The sequence below is a fragment of the Rattus norvegicus genome, chromosome 1, assembly GCF_021556685.1.
Source record: "Rattus norvegicus strain SHRSP/BbbUtx chromosome 1, alternate assembly SHRSP_T2T, whole genome shotgun sequence".
In the NCBI taxonomy this organism is placed as follows: domain Eukaryota; kingdom Metazoa; phylum Chordata; class Mammalia; order Rodentia; family Muridae; genus Rattus; species Rattus norvegicus.
The window spans coordinates 86,321,090-86,335,327 of NC_141534.1; the positions used below are offsets into that span (position 1 = coordinate 86,321,090).

Here is a 14,238-nt window from a genome sequence, read left to right on the forward strand (position 1 = left end):
GGACCTCAATATGGAGTTTTGTCTTATGCAGTAGAAGTTGCTATGGAGACCAGTATACCTCAAGCTCACAAAGATCTGTGATCCTTCTATCTGGCTTTTTCCTTTCAAGTCCTGGCACTGAAAGTATGTACAACTATACCTAACATAAACTGGGATGTTTAAAGAACCTTACAGAAATACTGTTAGACAATGATAAAAGCAAGAGGAGGAACCTATACAAAGACCTCGACATAATTTAATGTTTAGGCTAGATAATACTGTTTGCTTAGCCTAAGTGTAAACAATACAGCTTTAAAACAATTTCATAAAATGTTGTCAAAATTAATTACTTGGGGTAATTCAGAGATTTTGGTTTGAGTAAGTATCTCAGGTTGCAGTTCAGGTTGGCATCAAACTTAACATTTTTTTTGTCTCACATCCCCAATTTCTCCATAATATGTGTGTACTACTATAGTTAGTTTAATCGTAAGAGATAGTAATTACAAGGCAAAATATAAGAACATCCAAAATTGTGCTTTGGACGGAGCCCTGAAGTTTTATTGGCTTAAAACTTGTTTTTACATATTTACTACAGCTCCACTTATTATTTCATACAAAAAAAACCAATCATGACAATAAGTGAAAAGAACATTAAATCGTGAGAAAGAAGGCTAATGGAAATGTGTACTAGTGTGCAGCAGACAGCTGGGTAGTGATCCTTCCTGGAGAAAACTTAATTTCATGATGACTAAGTAAAAGATTCTACATATGGAAAAAAAGAGTGCAATGAAAAGGGTTTTTTTACATGTAAATTTTCTGTTTCCTGAGAGAGAACACTAAGAGGCCAAACTATTTTGGGATAATTTCATGTTTGGTTTTTGTTTGGTTACACTTTAATTTTATCAATAATTATTTTCCTCAGTCCTTTGAGTAAAGCAGATAGGCTGACAGCAGTCCTTCACCTTTCCCTCTGCTCTTCTAGATCCCATACACAAGTTTCATAATTAGTTGTGCAGCAAAAAAGTGGCAACACTTCCCTTCTCTAGTGGATCCAAAGGCCATTCCCTTCTAAAATTGCTCCCTTCACTCATTGCATTAGTGCAACCCCAAAATTCAGCACTCTCTGGGAACTAGTGGACCACTCTGGCCAGAGAAACAGGAAGGCTATCTTCACATAAATCTTTATATCTCCCAATATGTCTCAAGTCCAATCACCCAGATACCTACTTATCTTGGCAGCAAAACAGCAAACGTTGGTGGGTGTATTGCTTTGCCCCAGCCCCCAACTTCAGAATGCCCTCCAGAGATAGCTACAGCCCATCAGGACAAGGGAAGCAATTAGGTTACAACTTCATATCCTCATTCCCCTACATTCTTCAAATCCAATCTGTGAGTCTCATCCCTCCCTTTTATGAAACCTCCTTCTGTGGCCTCTCCTCACTCTCTGACCCCATTTACAGAAGATTGACTAAGTAGATCCTGGTGGAATGATTTGCTTTGATCCCTCTTTGTAGTTCCTCTATTGAGTCAAGTCCATATCCATTCCTAAGTCTCAGGTCCCACGACTCATAAACACATCTTATCTGGTACTGTAATTTAGTTTCTACAGGATATATAAATCTACCTCATTCTCTTAATAAGCAGAGTGAAACAGAAACCAGTAAACAAAATTCCCATCTAATAAAGACTAAACCAGCTCAGCAGTTAGACTGACTATCTTCCTAATCTACAATGCCTGTCTTAGTCAGGGTTTCTATTCCTGCAGAAACATCATGACCAAGAAGTAAATTGGAGAGGAAAGGGATTATTCAGCTTACAATTCATCACCAAAGGAAGTCAGAGGCCATTGAGGGGTGTTACTTACAAGCTTATTTCCACTGGCTTGCTCAGCTTGTTTTCTTATAGAAACCAAGACTACCAACCCAGGGATGGTACCACCCACAAGGGTCCTTACCCCTTAGATCACTAATTGACAAATGCCTTACAGTTGGATCTCATGGAGGCACTCCCTCAACGGAGGCTCTGTTCTTGGTGATAACTTCAGCTTGTTTCAAGTTGACATACAACACCAGCCAGTATAATGCCTGAATGCCAGTGAAAAACAATCAATAACAACCAGGACAATATATATCCACTAGAGCCCAGCAATTAATACACAGCTGGTTCTGAATTTTTCACCATAGCTGAGGCACAAGCAAAAATTCTTCAAACACGTTGTAAATATGGTAGTGGTTTTTTTTTTTTTTTGCTTTTTTTTTACCTTTTATCCATCTTTATTAAGTGGGGTACTTCTTATTTACATTTCAAATGTTATTCCCATTCATGGTTTCCCTGCCAACATCCCCCTAGCCCCTCCCACTCCCCACCTACTTGGGAATTCCCCTACCAACCCTCCCCCCATTGCTGCCCTCTCAAAAAGAATCTCATTCACTGGGGGTCCAGCCTTGGCAAGACCAAGGGCTTCCCCTTCCATTGGTGCCCTTACTAGGATATTCATTGCTACCTATGCAATTGGAGCCCATGGTCAGTCCATTTATAATCTTTAGGTAGTAGCTCAGTCCCTGGAATCTCTTGTTGGAAAGCATTGTTGTTCATATGTGGTCTTAAGCGCCTTTAACTCTTTCAAACCTTTCTCTGACTCTTTCAACATGGGTCCCATTCTCAGTTCAGTGGTTTGCTTCTGGCATTTTCCTATGTATTTGCCATATTATGGCTATGTTTCTCAGGAGAGATCTACATCTGGTCCTGTCAGCCTACACTTCTTTGCTTCATCCACCTTATAAAGTTTGGTGAATGTATATGTATGGGCCACATGTGGGACGGTTCTGAATGGGCGGTCCTTCATTATCTGTTCAAAATTTTGCCTCCTTATTCCCTCCCAAGGGTATTCTTGTTCCCCTTTTAAAGAAGGAGTGAAGAATCTGCATTTTGGTCATCCTTCTTGAGTTTCATGTGTTCTGTGCATTTAGGGTAATTCGAGCATTTGGGCTAATATCCACTTATCAATGAGTGCATGCCATGTGTGTTTTTCTATGATTGGGTTACCTCACTCAAGATGATATTTTCCAGTTCCATGCATTTGCCTAGGAATTTCATAAAGTCATTGAGGTTGATAGCTGAGTAGTATTCCATTGTGTAGATGTACCACAATTTCTGTATCGACTCCTCTGTTGAAGGGCATCTGGGTTCTTTCCATCTTCTGACTATTATAAATAAGGCTGCTATGAACATAGTGGAGCATGTGTCTTTGTTATATGTTGGAGCACATTTTGGGTATATGCTCAAGAGAAGTACAGCTGAGTCTTCAGGTAGTGCCGTGTCCAATTTTCTGAGAAACCTCCAGACTGATTTCTAGAATGTTTGTAGAGTCTGCAATCCCACTAACAATGGAGGAGTGTTACTCTTTCTCCACATCCTGGACAGCATCTGCTGTCACCTGAGTTTTTGATCTTAGCCATTCTCACTGGTATGAGGTGGAATCTCTGGGTTGTTTTGATTTCCATTTCCCAAATGACTATTTCTTTAGGTGCTTCTCAGTCATTCCTGATTCCTCAGCTCTGAATTTTTTTTTAGCTGAACCAAACTTTTTAATAGGGTTATTTGACTCCCTGCAGTGTAATTTCATGAGTTCTTTGTACATTTTTTATATAAACCCACTATGAGTTGTAGGATTGGTAAAGATCTTTCCCAATCTGTTGGTTGCTGTTTTGTTCTAACAAAAGTGTCCTTTGTCTTACAGAAGCTTTGTAATTTTATGAGATCCCAATTGCCGATTCTTTATCTTAGAGCATAAGCCATTGGTGTTTTGTTCAGGAAATTTTCTCCAGTGAGCATGTGTTCGATATTCTTCCCCACTTTTTCTTTTATTGGTTTGAGTGTATCTGGTTTGATGTGGAGATCCTTGATCCACTTGTACTTAAGATTTGTACAGGGTGATAAGAATGGATTGATCTGAATTCTTCTACGTGCTGACCTCCACTTGAACCAGCAAATTTGCTGAAAATGCTATGTTTTTTCCGTTGGATGGTTTTGGCTCCTTTGTCAAAAATCAAGTGAACATAGGTGTGTGGTTTGATTTCTGGGTCTTCCATTCTATTCCACTGGTCTATCTGTCTGTCTCTGTACCAATACCATAAAGTTTTTATCATTATTGCTCTGTAATACTTGTTGAGTTCAGTGATGGTGATTACAGTGGAAGTCCTTTTATTGTTCATGATAGTTTTAGCTATCCTCGGTCTTTTGTTATTCCACATGAATTTGCAAATTGTTCTGTCCAACTCTCTGAAGAATTGGATTGGAAATTTGATGGGGATTGCATTGAATCTGTAAATCATTTTCAGTAAAATGGCCATTTTTACTATAGTAATCCTGCCAATGCATGAGCATGGGAGATCTTTCCATCTTCTGAGATCTTCAATTTCTTTCTTCAGAGGCTTGAAGTTCTTATCATACAGATCGTTCACTTGCTTGGGTACAGTCACACCGAGGTACGTTATTTGGGACTACTATGAAGGGTGGCATTCCCCTTATTTCTTTCTCAGGTTCTTTCTCCTTTGTGTAGAGGAAGGCTATTGATTTATTTTAGTTAGTTTTATACCCAGACACTTTGCTGAAGGTGTTTACCAGGTTTAGTAGGTATCGCCTGAAACTTTTAGGATCACTTAAATATACTATCATATCATCTGCAAATAGTGATATTTTGACTTCTTCCTTTCTAATCTGTATTCATTTGATTTCCTTTCGCTGTCTGACTGCTCTGGCTAGGACTTCAAGAACTATATTGAATAAGTAGAGAGAGAGTGGGCAGCCTTGACTAGTCCCTGATTTTATTGGTATTGCTTCAAGTTTCTCACCATTTAGTTTAATATTACCTGCTGGTTTGCTGTATATGACATTTACTATGTTTACATATGGGCCTTGAATTCCTGTTCTGTCCAGGACTTTTATCATGAAGGGGTGCTGAATTTTGTCAAATGATTTCTCACCATCTAATCAAATGATCATGTGATTTTTTTCTTACAGTTTCTTTATATAGTAGATTAAGTTGATGATTTTCTATATATCCCTGCATACCTGGGAGGAAGCCTACTTGATCATGATGAATGATGGTTTGATGTGCTCTTGGGTTCGGTTTGTAAGAATTTTATTGAGTATTTTTGCGTCGATAATCATAAGGGAAATTGGTCTGAAGTTCTGTTTCTTTGTTGGGTCTTGGTGTGGTTTAGGTATAAAAGTAATTGTAGCTTCATTGAAGGAATTCTGTAACGCTCCATCTGTTTCATTTCTATGGAATAGTTTGGATAGTATTGGTATGATGTCTTCTATGAAGGACTGATAGAATTCTGCACTTAACCCATCTGGACGTGGGGTCTTTTCAGTTGGGAGACTTTTAATGACTGCTTCTAATTCATTAGGAGTTATGGGTTGTTTAAATCATTTATCTGTTCCTAATTTAATTTCAGTATTTGGTATCTGTCTATGAAATTGTACATTTCCTCCAGATTTTTCAAGTTTTGTTGAATACAGGCTTTTGTAGTAGGATCTGATGAATTTTTGAATTTCCTCTGGTTCACTTCTTATGTCTCCCTTTTCATATCTGATTTGGTAATTTGGACACACTCTCTGCATCCCCACGTTAGTCGGGCTATGGGTTTATCTATCTTGTTGATTTTCTCAAAGAACCAGCTTTTGGTTCTGTTGATTCTTTGTATAGTGATTTTTGTTTCTACTTGGTTGATTTCAGCTCTGAGTTCGATTATTTCCTGCCTTCTACTCCTCCTGGGTGTATTTGCTTCTTTTTGTTCTAGAGCTTTAGGTGTGCTGTCAAGCTGGTGACATATGCTCTCTCCTGTTTCTTTCTGCAGGCACTCAGAGCTATGAGTTTTCCTCTTAGCAGAACTTTCATTGTGTCCCATAAGTTTGGGCATGTTTTATCTTCATTTTCATTTAATTCTAAGAAGTCTTTAATTTCTTTCTTTATTTCTTCCTTGACCAGGTTATCGTTGAGTAGAGCATTGTTCAATTTCCACGTATATGTGGGCATTCTTCCCTTATTGTTATTGAAGACCAGTTTTAGGCCGTGGTGGACCGATAGCACGCATGGGATTATTTCTATCTTTCTGTACCTGTTGAGGCCCGTTTTTTGACCAATTATATGGTCAATTTTGGAGAAAGTACCATGAGGAGCTGAGAAGAAGGTATATCCTTTTGCTTTAGGATAGAATGTTCTATAAATATCTGTTAAGTCCATTTGGTTCATGACTTCTCTTAGTCTGTCTACATCTCTGTTTAATTTCCATTTCCATGATCTGTCCATTGATGAGAGTGGGGTGTTGAAATCTCCTACTATTATTGTGTGAGGTACAATGTATGTTTTGAGCTTTAATAATGTTTCTTTTACATATGTAGGTACCCTTGTATTTGGGCCATAGATATTTAGGATTGAGAGTTCATCTTGGTGGATTTTTCCTTTGATGAATATGAAGTGTCCTTCCTTATCTTTTTTGATGACTTTTAGTTGAAAATTGATTTTATTTGATATTAGAATGGCTGCTCCAGCTTGCTTCTTCCGACTATTTGCTTGTAAAGTTGTTTTCCAGCCTTTCACCCTGAGGTAGTGTCTGTCTTTGTCTCTGTGGTGTGTTTCCTGTAGGCAGAAGAATGCAGGGTCCTCATTGTGTATCCAGTTTGTTAATCTATGTCTTTGTATTGGGGAGTTGAAACCATTGATGTTGAGTGATATTAAGGAATAATGATTATTTCTTCATGTTATATTCATTATGGATGTGAGGTTATGTTTGTGTACTTTTCTTCTCTTTGTTTTGTTGAAAAGAGGATTAGTTTCTTGCTTTTTCTAGGGTTTAGCTTGCCTACTTATTTTGGGCTTTACCATTTATTATAATTTGTAGGGCCGGATGTGTAGAAAAATATTGTGTAAATTTGGTTTTCTCATGGAATATCTTGGATTCTCCATCTATGTTAATTGAGAGTTTTGCAGGATACAGTGGGATGGCATTTGTGTTCTCTTACAGTATGTATGACATCTGTCCAGGATCTACTGGCTTTCGTAGTCTCTGGCAAAAAGTCTGGTGTGATTCTGATAGGTCTGCCTTTATATGTTACTTGACCTTTTTCCCATACTGCTTTTAATATTCTTTCTTTTTCAGTGCATTTGGTGTTTTGACAATTATGTGACGGGAGTAGTTTCTTTTCTGGTCCAATCTATTTGGAGTTCTCTCAGCTTCTTGTATGCTTATGGGTATCTCTTTCTTTAGGTTAGGGAAGTTTTCTTCTATGATTTTGTTGACGATATTTACTGGTCCTTTGAGCTGGGAGTCTTCACTCCCTTCTGTACCTATTATCCTTATGTTTGATTTTCTCATTGAGTCCTGGATTTCCTGTATTTTTTGGACCAGTAGCTTTTTCTGCTTTACATTATCTTTGACAGTTGAGTCCATGATTTTGATGGAATCTTCTGCTCCTGAGATTCTCTCTTTTATCTCTTGTATTCTGTTGGTGATGCTTGTATCTATGGCTCCTTGTCTCTTCCTTTGGTTTTCTCTATCCAGGGTTGTTTCCATGTGTTCTTTCTTGATTACTTCTATTTCCATTTTTAATTCCTTCAACTGTTTGATTGTGTTTTCCTGGAATTCTTGCAGAGACTTTTGTGATTCCTCTCTGTAGGCTTCTACTTGTTTATTTATGTTTTCCTGTGTTTCTCTAAAGGAGTTCTTCATGCCTTTCTTGAAGTACTCCAGCATCATGATCAAATATGATTTTGAATCTTGACCTTGCTTTTCTGGTGTGTTTGGATATTCAGTGTCTGCTTTGGTGGGATAATTGGGCTCCGATGATGCCATGTACTCTTGGTTTCTGTTGCTTGGGTTCCTGCGCTTGCCTCTCGCCATCAGATTATCTCTAGTGTTACTTTGTTCTGCTATTTCTGACAGTGGCTAGACTGTCCTATAAGCCTGTGTGTTAGGAGTGCTGAAGGCCTGTTTTCCTGTTTTCTTTCAGTCTGTTATGAGAACAGAATGTTCTGCTTTCAGGCGTGTAGTTTCTCCTATCTACAGGTCGTCAACTGTTCCTGTGGGCCTGTGTCTTGAGTTCACCAGGCAGGTCACTTGGAACAGGAAGGTTGATCTTACCTGTGGTCCCGAGGCTCAAGTTTGCTCGTCGGGTGTTGCTTATGACCTCTCCATGAGGGCAGCAACCAGGAGGACATGTGCTGCCCTTTCCGGGAGCATCCATGCACCAGGGTTCCAGATGGTGTTTGGTGTTTTCCTCTGGAATCAGTAATGTGGGCAGAGTGTAGTCTCTTCTGGCTTCCCAGGCGTGTCTGCCTCTCTGAAGGTTTAGCTCTCCCTCCCACAGGATTTGGGTGTAGAGAACTGTTTATCTGGTCGGTCCCTTCATGTTCCAGCGGCATCTCAGACACAGGGGACCTGCTGCTCCTGTGCCCTTATCTAAGGGAGCCCAGAGGCCGTATACCGAGAGTTTATTTTAATTTATTTACTGTTAGGAAATTTGATTTTAGATTAATCTGTTATATTTCTTATCACTGGGTTTTTATTGTTGACTTTTGAAAATAACTTGCTTGCCAAGTATTTTATAGTAGAAATAGAGTCTCTAATATCAACCTCTATTTACTGCCTCTGTGTGAACTGCCCTGTTTACTTGAAGTGACTCTAAGTAGATTAAGACAGTAAATCCACACAGGGGGCAGTGTGGAAAGAGATAACTAGAGGTGTATATGTGTGTTTGTGTGTGTGTTTGGTGTTTGTGTGTGTGTGTACATTTTGATGAAGTCACTTCATTTTTCCATCAATCAAACAATGAAAGTTCACAATGTATTTTATTTATGTTGTAAAGAGGTTTAAGCATTCTCACCATAAGAGTAAGAATTAATTTATAGAAAATAATTGTCTCTTACTCTTTCTGTGTGTCTCCTTGTCTGTCTTTCTCTCCTCTTAAATTTTTCTTTGGTTTTATATTTCTTATATACATGCTCTCCCCCCTGAAACACTGTCAAGGAGAAGAAGGTTAGGAAAGGGCAGTCATTTATCAGGATAATCACATATTTCTGTCTAATATTTCTCCCATGTGTGATCCATGGCCAACAACCAGGTCTCGTTTAATTTCTCAGAAAAATTCTGGAATTCCTATTAGGTTTTTAGTTCCTGAGTTACCTGGGAAGCATCCTTCTTAGATACTATGGAGATGCAGGACCACACTTTCACCCACCTATGATCCATAGTCCTGTGTTTACCTCCATACTGTGGGCATAGCATTCACTTACCTGAAGTTGGTGGTGAGAAACTTTGTGATGGTCACCATCTCACTCTAATCACAGGAGAAATGCAGTGATCAAGGTTCTTCCCCACAGAATTCTGCTTTGTCTCAGGTTGTAATATTCACCACACAGGCTCGAACTATTTCCACCAGTCTTCAGCAGGGTTGTTCAATTTCCTCATTGCAGAACTGAAACACGGATTTTTGTACACAGCTATCATGGCTTCTTAAAAACTCTTTTGGTAATCCCTGACATCTATGCCCTCCCCTCAGTGTTTCAGTGAAAGAAGCACATCCATTGGTTGATTTATACATATCTATCAAGGATTTTAATCCCATCCAACACAGAAGTGGGGAATGGAAGACAAGAGACAACAGAGAAAAAAAGCTGCTTTGCAAAGTCACTGAAGATTGGGTGGGAGTACTCATATTATTTTTGAAGTCTGAATTGGCAGAAAATATGAAATGTTAGAAACTTTCTAACATAGTCAACCATTCTCTTCCCTAATGTCAGAAGCGATAAACAATGACCAAAGTATGTTTGGCATCTGTGCAGTCTATGCTCTCACCTCCTAAAAGGACCATATAGTCCCTTCTTAGAATGCAAACCAGGTTTTTAATGTCTACCGCTGTTGACCCTCTTTGGGCTCACATGTGGCCCCAGATGGCATCAAAGGTGCTCAGCACAGTGGAGAAAGAGCTGTAGGTCGCAAACAAAGAGGGTGGCCAGCAAGAAATATGGCCTATATACCAAATATCTCCATTAATTTTTTTTTTAGTTTTGAAAATAAATCACTCAACTACACATGCTTCAGTTCTACCATGGTAACATATATGGAGTTTAATACTTACATTTTCTTCTCGTTCTAAATTTAGAGATATTGAAGGGCTCTTTTTTAGACTGCCTACTATACATTCTGTAACAATGTAAATTACCATTGCTTTTCTCTTTTTTCATGTATTATTATACGTATTAGTGCATTATAGTACTAGATGCAGCAGTCCTTTCGTATTCTTACACATTTTAAGAGATTTAGTTGAATATATAATAGAAAATAAAATGTCAAATAATCAATATATTCCACTTCTAGAAAACAAACATTAATGGTTTCAAAGATTTGAGACATGCCATATCTTTGCATTACTAAACTTTTAATATATTCTGATTGTATAAAAAACACCGATTTCCTAACAGTATATAATAAATTTTCATATTATTGCATTATAGTAATACTAAAAGTAGTTATACATAAGTAACATATAATTTTCCTTGATTTGATACATGCTATGCTGAATGTCCCTTTTTTACATTAAACCAAGTAACCTAATTAAAAACTTCACTTTCAAGATGAAAGCTATGACTTCAAAATACTTATTAAGTGCTGTTAAAAGAATACTTAACATTTTGATATACTAAAAAGTTAATGAAATGCTCAATACTCAATGAAAGTACAGTAAAAAGTTAATATTTTATTGCACTTTCAACTGTTAAAAGAAGTAAAATATTCTACAATTTACTATAGTGTGAAATTTATTAAGAACTTAAAGATGACCACTAGTTTTGTTGTAATAAAACAGAACCTTTATTGTAATAAAAGAGGAGATATACTATTGCTTATTAGGAATGTGGCATTTCAGTAAACTATTGGAATATAATTCTTTACGAATTCATACTATATTTGCAATATGGACATTGTTGTTATACCTTCTTACATTTGCTTTGCAGTCTATGATCACAACATACTTTGAAAAAAGCTTTAGCTAGTCAAAGTTGACATTTATGAAAAGCATAGTATAAATTAGTATAAACATTTTAATCCCAAAGAACAAAAGTATTTTGTTTAACTGGCTCTACATGAACATATGAATCATTTTCATGATACTTTTATATCCATAACTGGAGAAGTTGTTTTTCCAGTGGCAATATTCACAGATAAGATCTTAACCCTATAAAGCAAAGAAAAGTTACACAGCATGGACCTTAGTATTGATATTTTACACTTAAATCTTGACAATCAAATGTGAGTCCCTTTCACTTAACCCCAAATTTACACCAAACTAAATACTGCAGTTTGCCAATGTAAATGGGCAAGGAATGGTGAGTACAGAGAAAGTTATTTATCCTTCATGTTGAGTCCTGGGAGCTTCTTGGGTTTCTGACATCTGATACTTTCTAGTGGCTACTTCCAATTCTCCATCCCCCACTACTACCCACCACCATTCAATTTCCTGACCCTCTGTACTTCTCCCCAGTCTCTTTCTACACCTGACCCAACACCCCTTTTTGCCTCCCCCCATCTCTCCCTCACAGGTTTCTCCCTCTTACCTCCCTTGACTATTTTGTTCCCCATTCTAAGTAGGATTGAAACATCCCCAGCTATACCACTCCTGGGCATATACCCAAAAGATGCTACATCATATAACAAGAACACATGCTCCACTAGGTGCATAGCAGCCTTATTTATAATAGCCAGAAGCTGGTAACAACCCAGATGTTCTTCAACAAAAGAATGGATACAGAAAATGTAGAACCCAATAGAATACTATTAAAAACAATGACTTCATGAAGTTTGCAGGCAAATGGATGTAACTAGAAAATATCATCCTGAGTGAGGTAACACAGTCATAAAAGAACACACATGATATCCACTCATTGATAAGTGAATATTAGGAAAAAAAAATCTCAGAATACCCAGGATACTCACAGACCATATGAAGCTTAAGAAGAAGATCTCATCATTACTGTTTAATATACAATTAAAGTTTTAGCTGGTTGGGGATTTAGCTCAGTGGTAGAGCGCTTGCCTAGGAAGTGCAAGGCCCTGGGTTCAGTCCCCAGCTCCAAAAAAAAAAGAACCAAAAAAAAGTTTTAGCTAAAGTAATAATACAAAAGAAGGTGATCAAAGGAAAGAATAGGAAAGGAAGATGTCAAAGTATTCTTATTTGAAAATGATATAAATCTACATAAAAAATTCTAAAGACTCTACCAGAAAACCCCTGTACCAGTGATAAATGTTATATAGCAAATCTCAGACAAATGTCTGAGACAGCTGTTAACATTATCACCTAGCTATGAAAGCTGGCAGATTCTCTCAGTAACTCTCAGTCCCTACTCAATACAAGTCACCCTAGTTGACATAAACTCTTTACTGAAGTCTCCATCCCAGGAACAGGGATAGCTTGTCCTTTTCCCAGCTGTTCCTTGCTATATAACCCAGCACTTTTGATTAAGTGGCCTTTTTTACTTTTTGTTCTTTTGCCCCTTTGGCTGCTGCTCCTGATTTCCATCTTTTTTTCCTATCTTTATTAACTTGAGTATTTCTTATTTACATTTCGATTGTTATTCCCCTTCCCGGTTTCCCAGCCAACCCGCTAACCCCTTTCCCTCCCCTTCTGTATGGGTGTTCCCCTCCCCATCCTCCCCCCACTGCCACCCTCCCCACCAACAAGAACGTTCACTGGGAGTTCAGTCTTGGCAGGACCAAGGGCTTCCCCTACAACTGGTGCTCTTACTAGGCTATTCATTGCTGCCTATGAGGTTGGAGCCCAGGATCAGTCCATGTATAGTCTTTGGGTAGTGGCTTTGTCCTGGAAGCTCTGGTTGGTTGGCATTGTTGTTAATATGGGGTCTCAAGCCCCTTCAAGCTCTTTGAATCCTTTCTCTGATTCCTTCAATGTGGTTCCCATTCTCAGTTCAGTGGTTTGCTGCTGGCATTCGCCTATGTATTTGCTATATTCTTGCTGTGTCTCTCTCAGGAGAGACCTACATCCAGTTCCTGTCGGCCTGCACTTCTTTGTTTCATCCATATTATCTAATTGGGTGGCTGCATATGTATGGGCCACATGTGGGGCAGGCTCTGAATGGGTGTTCCTTCTGCCTCTGTTCTAAACTTTGCCTCCGTATTCCCTCCAGCTTACCATTCTCCAGCTTCTTTCTCCCTCTCCTCAAATGGCACAGTTTAATTTGCCAGTTATGTTCACTCAAGGATCTCCCAGATACCTCTTGTCCTAATTGCACTCTTCCTTGTATCTATAATAAAATGTTCAAGCCCTTAGAGTCATTCATACCATCTTTTTAAATTAGGAGTTTTTTTCCAGGGGAGGGCTGTTTTTGTCTTTGCAATCCTGAAACTTCAGGGTGACATAGAAGAGCTACCTTCCAACACATTTGGCAGGTTGGAAACGAGCTACTATTCTGACTCTCCTAAAGAGTGTGCAGATCACTTGCTTCTGTTGACTTGTGACACATAATAAACCTCTCTTCCACCTACTCTAACCAACTGACTTTCCTCTACTACTCAGAAAGTTTGTCTCTGGCTCCTGGAACCTATCAACATGGCAGCCTGGGCATCTGCCTTACTAAGACACTTCCTCTCCCTCTACTAAACCCATCCCTTTTCCCCAAAAACCCTCTCCCAATCTACCTCTCCAGCTGCTTTCTTCTCTCCCTCTTATAACAACATGGCTTTTGTGTTCCGGGTAAGTGTCAACATGAAGCTGCCTGCTTTGTCTACTATTCCTACTAAAAAAGCCACACGACTGTTCCAGGCATCTGCTTGTGTTTCCACTGAGCCCCAATCACAAAGACAAGGGACAAAGGTTTCAAAATAATTTAGAACTTTTCTTTTTGACAAGTTACCCGTTTCACTTGGGGATTATCCACATAAAAATTCTTGTCACCACCCTTGACCCACTTCAGATTAGCTCTTCCTTTCATGTGCCCTTGAAGGCCCCTGACCCACTGCACTTGCCTGAGAGCACCTGCAACCCTTGGCTTACTTCCTCCCTCTAGGAGCTGCCTGTAGCTGCACAGCTTTTTCTTTTTCATGTCCCTATTTGAGCTGCCTGCTCTGTCTCTTCCTTAAAGTACCTATTCCTCTTTACTCCCAGGCAGAGCTTCTGTGCTCTGTGACCTTGTTCTCTGTGTCTCATCTCCCTGCTAATAGTCCCACAGCTTCTCCAATCCTA

The 14,238-nt window shown here is 38.7% G+C and overlaps 2 pseudogenes across 1 annotated transcript in view; both read right to left on the bottom strand.

Annotated features, from left to right (window-relative positions):
- Ncl-ps3 (nucleolin, pseudogene 3) overlaps positions 1 to 14,238 on the bottom strand; it is a 421,287-nt pseudogene that overhangs the window by 58,689 nt on the left and 348,360 nt on the right.
- The window catches only part of LOC148007248 (sulfotransferase 2A6-like), a 78,721-nt pseudogene that overhangs the window by 10,087 nt on the left and 54,396 nt on the right, over positions 1 to 14,238 (bottom strand). The window lies entirely within an intron of this gene.